Source organism: Puma concolor, chromosome C2 (genome assembly GCF_028749965.1).
Source record: "Puma concolor isolate L17-30 chromosome C2, mPumCon1.1.hap2, whole genome shotgun sequence".
Taxonomy (NCBI): domain Eukaryota; kingdom Metazoa; phylum Chordata; class Mammalia; order Carnivora; family Felidae; genus Puma; species Puma concolor.
The window spans coordinates 77,508,406-77,521,015 of NC_141675.1; the positions used below are offsets into that span (position 1 = coordinate 77,508,406).

Sequence of the window (12,610 nt, forward strand, 5' to 3'; positions counted from 1 at the left end):
AAATGCATAGAGACTACAAAAATGGTTAGAGGAGACTCAGGGCCTCAGGCCAATGAATAGTGATGTCAAATCCTGCAGGCTAGGCCATTACTTATTTCTGGGCTAAGCTGCTCTACTTCACCCCTTGGAAATAAGAGGTCTTATGGGACACCTTGGTGGCTCAGTCAGTTGAGCATCTGATTCTTGATCTCAACTCAGGTCATGTTCCCAGGGTCATGGGATCCAGCCCCGTGTTGGGCTCTGTGGAGCCTGCTTAAGATTCTCTCTTTCTTTTTCTCTCCCTCTCTCTCCCCCCACCCACTCTGCTCCTCTCCCCTGCTCGCTTGCTTGCTCTCTCTAAAGAAAGGAAAGAGTTCTTTTTATTATAAAATTGAAACAGCCATCCTTTGGGACAACCTTAAGGTTTCCTTTTTCCAAAGTTATAGCCATGAAGTAACTGAGGACAAATTGTTTTAATATTCTCTGTGCAGTCAAGGAAACCATCAACAAAACAAAAAGGCAACCTACTGAATGGGAGAAGATATTTGCAAATGAAATATCTGATAAAGGGTTATTATCCAAAATATGTAAAGAAATTATAAAGCTTAACACCAACAAAACAATCTGATTTAAAAATGGCCAGAGGACCTGAATAGACATTTTTCAAAAGAAGACATATAGATGGCCAATAGACACGTGGCCAATAGACACATATAGATGGCCAATAGACACACTCATTATCAGGAAAATCAAATCAAGACCACAATGAGATATCACCTTATACCTGTCAGAATGGCTAGAAGCAAAAAGACAAGAAATAGAGTTGCCTGAGTTAAGCATCCAGCTCTGGCTCAAGTCATGATCTCGCAGTCCGTGAGTTCAAGCCCTGCGTCAGGCTCTGTGCTGACAGTTTGGAGCCTGGAGCCTGCTTTGGATTCTGTGTCTTCCTCTCTCTCTGTCCCTCCCCCACTCATTTTCCCTCTCTCTCTCTCTCTCTCATAAACATTAAAAAAAAATTTTTAAGACAAGAAATAAAAAGTATTGGTGAGGATATGGAAAAGGAGGAACACTTGCACACTGTTGGTGGGAATGTAAATTGGTGCACCCACTGTGGAAAACAGTATAGAGGTTCCTCAAAAAATTAAAAACAGAAATACCATACAATCCAGTAGTTAGTTCCGCTACTGTGTGTTTACGCAAAGGAAATGAAAACACTAATTTAAAAAGATATATGTACTCCTATGTTTATTGCATGACTATTTTCAATAGCTAAGATGTGGAAGCAACCTGTGTCCATTGATGAGATGAATGGATAAAGATGTGGTATGTGTGTGTATTTATGTGTGTGTGGGTGGTGTGTATATATGTGTGTGTACACACATACACACAGGAATATTGCTTAGCCGTAAAAAAAGATGAGATCTCGCCATTTGGGACAACATGGATGCACCCTATAGGGTATTACTCTAAGTGAAATAAGTCAGGCAGAGAAAGACAAATACCATGTGATTTCACTTCTATGTGGAACCTAAAAAACAAAACAAATGAACAAACAAAAAACAGAGACAGACTCATAAATACAGAGAACAAACTAATGGTTGCCAGAAATCAGGAGGAGGGATGGACAAAATGGGTCAGGGGAAGTGGGAGATATAGACTTTCAGTTATGGAGTGAATAAATCATGAGTATGAAAGGTACAGCATGGGGAATACAGTCAATGGTATTGTACTAGCGTTATATGGGGACAGATGGCGACTACATTTATGGTGAGCACAGCATAACATATAGAGTTGTTGAATCACTATGTTGTATGAATTGTGTCAACTCTATTTCAATTTTAAAAAGATAATAATAATAATGAAGTATATGTTTTCATAGATGGCCTAATCACTTTGACCAAACTTCCCACTTCTCACACCTCACAGTCCTCCAAGTATTTTTCATTAGCTTACCCCAATGTTTACAAATCCTCCTGCTTTTTGTCCCTCTCCTCTATTGCAATAGTTTTAAATAAAGCCTTTCTTGCCTTTTTAACTGTTAAATTAAATTTTAAAATAAAATATATGTTTTTATTTGATCTTACTCCTTTAAGTATATAGTTATTATTAATAAGCATATACTTTCTTACTTAAAAATAAAATGTTTGTTAACTTAAAATATAAATAGGAGACTTTTACTGAGTGCTTACTCTGTGCCAGGTAGTATGTTAAGCACTCCGCAAGTGTTATTTAATCCTCATTACAACCCTATGAGGTAGATACTCTTATTATTCCAGTTTTTGATAACGGAAACTGAGGCACACAAAGATAAGAAACTTTCCCACGGACAGAATCAGCATTAGGACCCAGAGAGTTTGAATCCAGAGCTCACTAATTTTACTACAATATTAAATTTATCACGTAAGGACTATTTTTTATAATTTTCTAAGTTTGTGGGAAGTTGCCATTGTACAGAGTTCTCTAGGCTTAGAGCTACAGCAAACTTTTTAGACTCTGCCCTGGACATAAGCCTTCCTTAGGAAAGTGAAGGCAAACTGCCTGAAGGTAGTAACATTGCTGAAAGTTAGGTGACACAAGAGTGGGGTTAGGCAATCCCTGAAAGGCAGAGCACCTAACATGGTGTGAAACCATCCATATCTCTAGGGAAGAACATTCCATGATCTCCCTTGGGACCACGGTTCTGCAATGATTCTCTTATGTTCTAATTGCCCTTTTGTTTAAAGTATAAGCAGCCTTTTCCTAGAGATATTTTCTTGAATCAATAAAATTAACTCCTAATTTAACATAGCAATTTAGAAACATGGCAATTCATTTTTTCTCCCAAATATTGAAATGACATAGCATTGATACTCTCCTAAACATTACTATAGCTACATACAGCCTTCCCTCTTTTTTCAATTTAATTAAACCCTGGAATGTAAAAAAAATAAATAAAAAATAAAAATAACCGCTATAATTAAATTACAGACAAAGGAAATTAAATATGAAAAAGAAGTTGCATACACTTGAGATTATCCTCTTCTGTTTTCCATCTTACTTTTGCCCTTTTGACCCCATGTCTCTGTTTATTGATTCTTTGTGTCTTCATTTATAATTTCATATGAATGTTAAAAGCTCAATGTGTCTCAATTTCTAAGTGTATTGATCTTTCCCCGCCTTCTTTTCCTCTTTTTCTCACTTTTCCACTTAAGAAAAACTTACCTTCCATTTTCCCTTTCTCTCATGTCCCTTGATTTCACATGTATATTGAGCATATTGACATATGTCTTCTTATTCTAGTTTTTCTAGTTAAAGACTTGGATAGTTAGCAAGTATTGAGGATTCAGTGCGTATTGGGTGTGTTATCTATACATGATCTCATGCAATTCTCTAGTCTCTTAAGTGCGTGGGATCTGGTGTTATACCAGTTATAGATATAATGAAATTGAGGTTTAGAGAGTTCAGCGCAAGTTAATGATGAGGATTTGAATCCAGGTCTATCTTCCTACAGTGCTTTCCCTCCTATCCCCTCACAATATTGCTCTCCATATCATGAAGTGCATAGAAGGTTCTGAATTGATTGATTGGGAAATAATTTTAAAGTGTGCATTATAGCCCAAATTTTTAAAAATAATTTTAATTTTAAATAATAATTAAAAAAAATTTTTTTAACGTTTTATTTATTTTTGAGACAGGGAGAGACAGAGCATGAACAGGGGAGGGTCAGAGAGAGGGAGACACAGAATCCGAAACAGGCTCCAGGCTGCGAGCTGTCAGCACAGAGCCCGACATGGGGCTCAAACTCACGGACCGCGAGATCATGACCTGAGCTGAAGTCGGCCGTTCAACCGACTGAGCCACCCAGGCGCCCCTTAAATAATAATTTTAAATTAATTTCAACTGTCATTTCAGTTGTCCTCCTGAACTATTTATCTTTTTATGCTATTAGTCATTTAAAATTTTATTTTATTTTTGTTATGTTTTTGTTGAAGGATAGTAGAGTTGACACAGTGTTCCATTAGTTTCACGTGCACAGCATAGCTATCAACAACTCTGTATGCTACGCTATGCTCACTACTATTGTAGCTACCATCTGTTAACCATATAACGCTCTTACAATACCATTGACTGTATTCCCATGACTTATTCATTCCATGACTGGAAGCCTGTACCTCTCACTCCCTATCACCCAGTTTGCCGATTTCCCCACCTCCCTCTGGCATCCACCAGTCTGATGAATTATTTATCTTAGAGCCATAGATATCCAAAAAGAGAAGGGGAAGGCATAAACTAATAGGCAAAGAAAAGAAGAAAAGGGACTAGCACTCATTGAGTGCTTACTGTGTACTGGAAGCTTTTACCAGGGACTAATTCAAGTTCATAATTCTACGTATTTTGTAAGCCTCCTTTTCCTTTTTTTTTTTTAATTAGGGTATTTCTCTATCTTCTACTTTTCCACGGATAGCTGTTTTGCTCACAGTTCCTAAAGGTAATCCTTTACCAAAGGGCGTTTTTGTGATCCTAAATGCAAGAGTTCTAGTGCCTTTGCATGTTATTCATCTTGACCTTAGAAGTTGGAAATAATCACAACACTTAGATACACCCTTGTCTCTTCATCTGTCTTGAGTTTCCAGTCTCTTAGTCATGATTATTCTACCTTCTCCAGCTTGAATATGATCCTTACTAGTCAAAAAGGTAAAAACAAAATAGGAGTTGTCAACTTTTGTTTCCTCGTTGTCATCTGTTTTTATTCTTTTGTTTTCAGTTTATAATTATTCTTAAGCTGTTGGCAAGCCTTAGCAAACACTGACAGGTTTCTCAACAACGTCCTTAACATTTCATATGATTTTTCGTATATGCAAAAGTAGTAAAGCTTTTAGTCTATGTGTATAAAGCAACAGATATTTGGATTGAAAACTTCTTACTAAAAGAGTAATGCATGCTAATACTAGAAATTTGGGGAAATATAAAACATTTAAAAGAACAACAGTGATAACCACTGTTGACCTTTTAAACCTATTTTCTTATGTTCTTGGAATGCATATATAATTATTTTTGTATTTATTAATGTTTGTATATTTAAAGACATATATGTCTATATCTTACTATTTAAGACATTTTAAGTAAACTTATCTAGCTACTACTAGTCAGATTTAGGTCAGAAAATGTTGATTCTATTCTGGAATATTTGTACTTACCATAGTCCATATTATTTATTAAAGATTTATGAAGTTATGGGGAAGTCATTTCTTTAGTCAAGAAATATGTTTAGCATTTGAGGCATTTAGCATTTAAGGTATATTTGAAGCCTCACAAGTTTCTATTTCTTGATAAATTTACAGTCTACAACTCTGAAAATAAAGCATCTTTATTCATTTTTAAACCTACATAATAAGAGGGGTGCCTGGTAGGCTCAGTCGGTTAAGTGTCTGACTTTGATTCAGGTCATGATCTCATGGTTTGTGAGTTAGAGCCCCACATCGGGCTCTGTGGTGACAGGGTAGAGTCTGCTTCAGATCTTCTGTCTCCCTCTCCCTCTGCCCTTCCCTCCATCTCAAAAATAAGTAAACATTTAAAAATTTTATTTGAAAAACCTACATAAAAATTATTTTAGCTTTAATCGTGATTGTATTTATAGGTACTTGTATTCAGAAAGTAATATTACCATGGAGAATTTGTCGTTTTATAATTGTTATATTTTGTTGGCTCTAGCATACTTTCAATATTATTAAGTATTCATAATCTTAATGAAAAATATATGTAAATTTTAGGCACTGAAACAATATTTTTGAATGCATGATTGTTGAATGAAATATTATAAAGATGAGGAATGAGGTAGGTCAGTGAATTTGGTTGATATGAGGTTATTGTCCTTTCTTTTTTTTTATATAGTCATGTTTTATTTTTATTTAAAAAAAATTGTAACGTTTATTTTTTTTTCAATATATGAAATTTATTGTCAAATTGGTTTCCATACAACACCCAGTGCTCATCCCAAAAGGTGCCCTCCTCAATACCCATGGTTATTGTCCTTTCAAATAGGAGTTTCAGTAGATGATTCACAGTTAAGAGACCAAGTTAGAGGTAAGGTGCAATTGTAGACAACTCTTTTTTTAAGTTTAAACTCATTCTTTTTTGTAAGAAAAAAAATTTTTTAATGTTTATTTAGTTTTGAGAGAGAGACAGACAGACAGAGTGCAAGCAGGGGAGGGGCAGAGAGAGAGGGAGACACAGGATCTGAAGCAGGCTCCAGGCTTTGAGCTGTCAGCACAGAGCCTGATGTGGGGCTCGAACTCACAAACTGTGAGATCACGACATGAGCTGAAGTCTGGTGCTTAACCGACTGAGCCACCCAGATGCCCCTGTTTGAACTCATTCTAAAAGCACTAAATTGTTATTCTCTTGCCCCACGTTTTATGTATATGATCTTATACTTTACATTCTTTAATTTTGTGAATCTTTTGACTGATTTTCATAGTTATAATTGATTTTATTTTGTGCTTTAACCTCTGTACTGGTTTTATAAGTGATTAATCTACTACTTTTATTATGTTTCTATTTACCTGTGAAATTTTTTCCTTTCATAATTTTCTTTCTTCTGATTATAGCTTTTTCTTTATACTTGAAGAACTCCCTTTAACATTTCTTGTAAGGCCGATTTAGTGATGTTGAATTCTCAAACTTCTGTTTGGGAAACTCTGTCTCTTCTTCTATTGTAAATGGTAGCCTTCCTGGATAGAGTATTCTTGGTTGCAGGGTTTTTTTCTTTCAGGACTTTGAGTATTTCATGCCACTCCCTCTGGCCTGCAAAGATTCTGTTGAAAAATGAGCTGATAGCTTTATGGGGTTTCCCTTGTATGTACCTATTTTCTTTTCCCTTGACACTTTTAAAATTCTCTATCACTACTTTTGGCCATTTTAATAATTATGTGTCTTGGTGTAGACCTCTTTGGGTTGATTTGTTTGGGGACTCTCTGTGCTTCCTGGATCTGGATTTCTGTTTACTTCACCATATTAGGGAAGTTTTTAGCTATTATTTCTTCAAATAAATTTTTTGCTCCTTCTTCAGTCTCTTCTTCTGGGATCCCTATAATGCAAATGTTATTATGCATGATGATATCACTGAGTTCCCTTAACCTAGTCTCATTTTTAATTATTCATTTCCCTTTTTGCTTTTCATCTTGATTGCTTTTCATTACCCTGTCCTCCAGGTAGCTGATATGTTCTTCTGCTCCTCTAATCTGCTCCTCATTCCCTCTAGTGTGTTTTTAACTTCAGTTATTGAGTTCATCATGTCTTATTGGTTCTTTTTTATATTTTCTCTTTGTTGAAGATCTCACTGAGATCCTTCACTCTTTTCTCAAGTTGAGTGAGTATCTTTATGACCATTACTTTCAATTCTTTATCAGGCATATTGCTTATCTCTGTTTCATTTAGCTCTCTTGCTGTGACTTTGTCATGTTCCTTCATTAGCACATATCCCTCTGTCTCCTCATTTTATCTCTCTGTGTCTGTTTCTGTGTGTTAGGAAAGTCATTTATGTCTCCTGATCTTGAAAAAATAGTGGCCTTTTGAAGAAGAGGTCTTTTTGTGCCCTGGAGCATAGTGTCCGCTGTTCACCAAAACCAGCACTTCAGGGGAATCTCCTATGTCGGTTGTGTGCACCTTACTGTTGTGGCTGAGCCTCATTTGCCTTCAGTCCATCTAGCTGCAATGGCCCACTTTGCCTGTCGTGGGCCAGGTTTGGTTCCTGTGCTAAAGGGCAGGTCTGGGGCTGCTGTAAGCTTGTATTTGGTCAGTGTCAACAGTAAGACCAGATACTTGCCCTCAGTTCATTTGCCCAGGCCACAATGAAATGCAGGACACTCTCCCCACATTGTCCCCTGAGAAGCTTTCATTGATGGGCAGGTCCTGCAGACAAACTGGATACCTGCCTCCAATCCCTCTGCCTGGGCTGCAGTGACCCTGAACTCCCAGGGCTCTCTCCCTATGCTGCCTTTGAGAGGTTTTTGTTGGTAGGCAAGGCTAGCAGTAGGATCAGATGACTGCCCCCAGACTGTATGTTGGGGCTACAGATGTACTGATTGGCAGGGCACTCTCCACGCTGTCAGTTATAAGGTTTGCCTCCTGTGGCTGTAGTGGAACTGGTGTGTGTGGTTACCTTCCCCTCTCCAGGGCAGGAGTCACTTTGCAGTGGTGCTGGTCCCTGCTGGGGCTGCTTGCAGGATGAGAAGTGGCTGGAGCTGCTTTGTAGGGATGTGTAGGCCACTCTTTTGATCTAATTTAAATCACATACTTATGATTTTTTTACGTTCCATTAGAAAAAGCTATCTATTTTTTTCTTTAAGTTCAAATCAGTATCTTATTAACAGACCTCTAGCCTGGGAAGATCAATTTTATGTTATTACTACAAACAAGTAGCTTAATCCCAGTTTTAAAATGGGAATGATGCCTTAGTAGCAGAAATGTCTCTTATGCCATAGATACTGTTATATGAATTGTAGAGATGGAAGAGTTGGATTTATTTTAAGGCCAGAAAATGCCAAGCAAAGAGAAGACAGCTTGGGAATAGCTTAACACCATTCAAGAAATCTCAGCAATAATTCTTAATTTATAATTTTATTCAATTTTAGTTATACCAAAAACTTTATCTATGGGGCAAATTCTTCCAAAGTCTTTGACATACTCATATTTATGGTATAAAACTTAAAACCTAATCTATTATAAAAGTACCCTTTATTAGCAACTTGGAAATTTTTGTATTATATAAGAAAAACACAAGAACTCAAGGGCTATCTGGCCACATCGCTTCTTCCTTTCCCTTTTCTCTGTGCCGAATCCATTTTGGCACAAAGCCAAGGTAATTTCCAGAAATTGGCAGTGCCCTGGCAAATGCACAGCTGCTACCGTCTCCAGCCCCTACCTACTAATTTTGCACAAACCACTTCCTCCTCTTGGAGCTGAGAAATTCACAGGGCAAGGGAAATGTGCCGGGAGGGCAGATATGGAAGCGCTACCTTGTGCCTCTGGCAGATTCAAAAGCCCTTAAAGGTAACAGCAGCATCACCTCCCCTGCACCCCTGCTCACAGAGCTTCCTACTGAGAAAGGTGACATTCCAACCTTGCCCTTTTACCCTCCTGCTCTTCCTTATCTTTCTCCATTTGACTCTCAATGTTTAAAGATTTTGCCTCATTTCTTTTTTCTGTTTTCATTTTTAACATTTTCTGGTCAATACTAGCTTTGACTTCTCATGAATTAAAAGATCCAAACAGTTGCCATGAGGGTGCCTGAGCCAAATCTGGACAGGGAGAGAGGCACTGAGATGGCAAAGGAGCAGTTAGAGTGGGGCTGCCTGTGTTGCCTGTTTGCACTTACCAGCTTCTTCACTGTGCAGTGGCAGTGTGTGGGTGTGTTCACATACACACAGGTAAAATTTAGCTATCTTTATCCTCCTACACTCTTCTTAAACGTAGTCAGCTCTGATCATATTTTAAGACAGTCACGGGATGATTTCTTTCCCTTTGTTCTTGTGCCTCTCCATTTCTCTGCCTTTGTTGGTTGAGATTGGACCTGATATTCTTGGTGAGCAGAGGGAAGCCTATTGGACTGTACGCATCCTTATACACGCCTTAAGGTTCCCCTTGCTTGTGCCCCCTCCCAGAGCACTGCTGAGTTGCCAGTAGCTGGATGGCCTGTCGCGGCTCTGTTGACTGGTACAGTCATCCCACTAGGTGGATACTTGTGCTTTCTTGAGAGTATCTTTAGTGCATCTAAAATAACAGTGAGAATTAGTATTGTTTTTGTCATCAATGATCATGATACCACGGCTATTTGTATCTCTCTGTCTGAATAAACAAAAACCAGACTAGGGAAAGACTGTAGGATGAGGAAGAAGAATTCATTTCCAGCTCTGCCACTGATTAGCTGTTGCATTGAGCAAGTCAGCAATATCATAGGAATTTGAATTTGAACATATGAATGTTATTCTCATAGGTAAAGCAAGTCGTTTGGACCATTTTCCTTGCTAGACATTCCTTGATAAATGTCAAACCAAGGGGCACCTGGGTGGCCCAGTCGTTTACGTGTCTGACTCTTGGTTTCTACTCAGGTCATGATCTCACGGTTGGTATGTTTGAGCCCTGCATCAGGCTCTGCATTGACAGCATGGACCCTGCCTGGACTCTCTCTCCCTCTCTCTTTGCCCCTGCCCTGATGTGCTCTCTCTCTCTCTCTCTCTCAAAATAAATAAACTTCAAAAAAAAAAAAAAATCAAACCAAGTGTGATGAGCATGCTGAAATTCTCTTCCTTAGTCTCATTCCCAGTGCCAGAGGGGACTAGTCTGCTTCATGTGCACCCTTAACCTCTTAGAAGTAGGAAAAGGTTACAAAACAAACATGTTTTTCTAACTTTTAGTGCATGAACTCATTACAATGTGGTGTCATTAGGGAGAAACTCAGAATACAAACTGACAAAAATGGAAATTCACCAGGAATTAACATAAAGTTCTATAGTCTGATTCAAAGAACAAATTGCACAAATAGGTGTTTGGCTGAAATTCACATATTCATTTGGGTATTTGCATTACCCTCAAGTCTGATGTGAGCCAAAAGCACGATGTACACCCTGTGCTGTATAGCATAACCATGAGTCCCAACTGGCAAAGGTAGACTGGAAGTAACTGCTGAGGCAGTGGCCAGGGCAGATAGTATCGAGTCAGCAGTCTTAAAAGACCTCAATCAGAGCAAGGTAAGAGAGGGCAAAGTGAAGAGAGCTCAAGGTTGTGGCAAGAAATCAGCAGGAAAACAAAACGAAGGGATCAGTAATGTGAAAGCTGAGAGATCAGCACAAAAGGAATGGGGTGGGGAGGATAGGGTGATGGGAATGAGGGTCAATTCCGCAAACAGCTATTGCTGTAACAGAGGGCTTCAGCTTTTCTTTTTATTTCTTTTTCCCCCCCAACCTTTTAGTCCCAGGCAGCTTCCTAGCTCCCAAATTTCTCCATTCCCTAGAATTTAAGTCCACCTCTAAGCTAACCTCATCCAACCCAACCTCATCTCTCTGATTTATTTAAAGGAAAAATCATCTGCATCATTTTATGAACTTTCAGAACCCATATATGAAGGAAAGGCATTACCTTAACTGCTCCCCAACATTAGCTGGCTATTCCATTATTTCTGAGTTACCAAACTTCTCACACATGCCCTGGTGGTTTCTGCTTGCCTCTGCTAATTCCCTTAGCCAACCTGACTTCCTTTCTTCTATGGATCTCAAATCATCCTCTTTTCAAAGATTCATCTCAAGTCCTACCTCTTTTTTATTTTTTTTTTAACATTTATTTATTTTTTAGAGAGAGAGCATGAGCACACAAACAAGGGAAAGGCAGAGAGAGAGAGACAGGAATCGAAGAGGGCTCTTTGCTGAGAGCAGAAAGCCCGATGTGGGGCTCAAACTTGCAAACCATGAGATCATGACCTGAGCCAAAGTTGGACACCCAACTTTGACTTCCTGGAATGTCAGGTTTCACTTTTACTTGGTTTACCCTCCAACCCAAACAGCATTGCCTCTATGACATCTCTAGACATATTTGATGTTTATTTTCCTGAGCCCTCATAGCACCGTGTTCATGTCTGTGTACTACATATCTAACCATATGGCTTTTCTCGTCATTTGGTCTTTCCCTCTAGATTTTAAGTTCCTATAGAGTAGAAACATATGTACCATTCATTAATGCCTAACACACTGTATAGCATGTGATAGGAGCTCAATACATGTTTAAATGAATGAATGAGACTTCAAAGGATACGGTATTTTCATTGGTTCATTCACACAAGCTCCTCATAGGCAATGAAAACAAGGCTTAAAATTTGGGTCTCAGAGGGGTGCCTGGGTGGCTAAGTCGGTTAAGTGTCCGACTCTTGATTTCAGCCTCGGTCATGACCTCAGAGTTTGTGGAATCAAGCCCTGCATCAGGTTCTGCGCTGACAGTTGGGAGCCTGCTTGAGATTCTCTTTCTCCCCCTCTCTTTGCCCCTCCCCCCTAATGAATAAATAAAAAACTTTAAAAATTTTGGGTCTCCGTAATGCAGATGAGAAATTAATAAAATAGGGATAATTTCTTTTTATCCACAAACCTTAATATAGTATACTATTGAGTCCCCATCACCTTCAACATAAAATCCAAGTCTTTTAGCCTAGCATACAAAGCTCCTTATAACATAGACCCTGACTTTCTCTCCATTCTTATCTTTCTATGTATACATATAACCTGCATTCCATCCACTTTGATTTCTCATATACTCCATAGTCTTTCTTGCCTCCATGCCTTCGTTCATACTTTCCCCACACCTGTGGCACCCTCTCCGTCTTCTCTCACTCACCCCTCTCCTGCATGCCTGATGAGGTTCTATACTTCCAACACTGATCAATAGTTACCACCTTTGGGTAGCTAGCTCTGAAAGTATCCCTCCCTATTCTGTGCCCCTAGAGCACGTGGTTGATTCATTATAAGCACTATGCTGTCAGTCATTGTTGGTCTGTTTCTTGCTTCCTCTGTAAAGTGAGATTATCTTCATACCCTGACTTCTAATGTATTCTAGATGTTTAATACAGAGTGAAGGAATAAAGGAATAACTATTATATAGGGATTTGTAA

General features: G+C 38.5%; 1 protein-coding gene across 12 annotated transcripts in view; it reads left to right on the plus strand.

The window, feature by feature from the left end:
- MAP3K13 (mitogen-activated protein kinase kinase kinase 13) overlaps positions 1-12,610 on the plus strand; it is a 170,682-nt gene that overhangs the window by 108,988 nt on the left and 49,084 nt on the right. The window contains exon 1 of one of the 12 annotated variants that reach the window (XM_086674917.1): positions 3,940-4,447. The exons of the other annotated variants lie outside the window; for them this stretch is intronic. The gene's annotated coding sequence lies outside the window, so the exon portion shown is untranslated. Of the gene's footprint in view, positions 1-3,939; positions 4,448-12,610 lie in introns of those variants that run through there. 12 annotated transcript variants of the gene reach the window in all.